Genomic DNA, 2,102 nt, shown 5'->3' on the forward strand with positions numbered 1-2,102 from the left:
CTCTCTGTCATCTGGGAGTCTATATTTAGAGTCATTTCTGAATGTTGCTGCACCACTGGGACTGTGGGAAAGATTTTCCCTTTCATTATGCAACATTGTGAACCAGAACCAAAAATTTAAGACAGCTAGTTTTAATATTTTTTGTTAACACCATATTGTCAAATGGGAGAATGCCAACGGCAAGAGAGAATGGCTGTGAAGCCTGCTGTCCGTATGCTGCAGGCTGGATAATAATTTCAGGAGTGGAAACAAGGAAAGAGTGAGCCTCAAAACCACGGAATCTATGACACACGTTATCTCAGAATGGCACCCAGTGGCAATCAGGTGACCTTGATAATGTTGGGCATCAGAACAGCCAGTCTCACAGGGGCCATCCTCACAGGTCTTCAAAGGTAGGACTCTCAGAAGCAGTCATTTTGAGAAAGGCTCACTCGGGAAGCTTCTGGGTACGAATAGTGGGAGCCACCATGTATTAACCCCAGTTTTAATTTATTTTCTCCAGTCTTTCCAACAACTCTGAAATGTATTTATTACCCTTCCCCCAAAAGACAGAGAGGGTAACTTGCCCAACTGATTAATGGTGCCATTAGGATTTGAACCCAGCTCTGGCTCTTGATTGTTCCCTGACTATGCCTGTCACACCACTTTGCCTCCTTTGAGTCAGGTGTTTCTCCAAGTGGGGTGCCCTAACCACCAACATCAAAAGGATCTGGAATGCATGTTGAAATTCAGATTCCTAGGCATGGCCCAGGCCAATAGAATCAACCTTCCCAGTAGGGCCCTGGAATCTGCATTTAACAGATTTCCTGGTGAGGGAGGACCCTTATCTTTGAGGAATCCAGAAGCTGCATGGCATAGAGTAGCTGCCTTTACGGCTTCTATAAAGGAGTTGGAGAGAGCAGCCCCCAGAAAGCAAAAGCAAAACTTCCAGATACTTCTGCATCATCTGCAGCAAATTGTGAAATCCCAGCCTGGCTTCCACCTGGTGCTCAGTGTACTTCTGAGCCATCCTGCTTTGTGATCAGGTGGTATTTACTTGGGGAATCAAATCCTCATATTAACATAAGCAAAACATAATTAGAAAAATCTGTTATAAAAACCACTCTGCTTTCCAAGCCAAATATAAATTACTTTGGGCTAAGTCATGCCAGGAATTCCACTTCGTTAGCTAGTATAATTAAGAATGACTGTCGTGCCAGTTGCCGTCACTGTTTTTCTTAATTGTTTGGACAAGTGCACCCCCCATCTTTTACTCCCAGCGCATGTGCAGTTTGAAAGAGATGCCCTCAAAAGACGATCTCACTCATGTTTGAAACAAATTGCACTGGGTTTTCTCCACTTGCCCCTCGTCCTCCCCATCCATTCTCTGCCCTTCTCTTTGTGCTCTGGATAGAGGCTGACCTTTGAGGACAATATCACCTCCCCAGCTCCTGTGACCTCTGGATTCAGGTTATGTTTCACCAAAGAGAAGAACCAGCAGGGGATAAAAGGGCAGAAGAAAGAGGTCAAGGTAACTTTGACCCAGAACTTTCCCGCCCCCTCCCAGCTCACACCCGGGTGGTTCTTGGTTTCCTTTATGGTTGCAGCTGTAGCAGAGGTCTGTCTTCCTGGGCTCCAGCTCTTGTGGCCTTGTGGAACACTGTGCCGACCACTGTCAGATCTGAGGGAGGTGACAGCTTCCCTCTGTTGCTGGTCCATGCATGCCTCAACCTTCCTTGCTGGTCCTCTACACTCTGCCTGCACCTCTGAGGATAGTCTCTTCATCAAAGACTCTCTTAAGTGTGCCCTGTCTGCTGTGCGTTCAGATGTATCGCCTTATATTCAGGGGTTATATGAACACAAAAATGTCTATCCAAATTACTGGGCTAGTTTACAAATATAATTACTAAGGTAAAATGATTGGCTTTATTTTCAAATATATAAATGTGTTTATGTGTATGCACGCACACATAATACACATATGTGAAAAATATTTCAGAGTGGCAACCTACCCCCTCCTACCTTCCTAAGGAGGAAAGACTTGTTGGTTCAGTTGAAGGAATTGATAGAGATGGACACGGAGAAAGGGGAAGGGTGCAAGTCTAAACTTTTTTTTTTTTTTT

Source organism: Otolemur garnettii, unplaced genomic scaffold (assembly GCF_000181295.1).
Source record: "Otolemur garnettii isolate 467f Iridium unplaced genomic scaffold, OtoGar3 scaffold00013, whole genome shotgun sequence".
NCBI classification, from domain to species: Eukaryota; Metazoa; Chordata; class Mammalia; order Primates; family Galagidae; genus Otolemur; species Otolemur garnettii.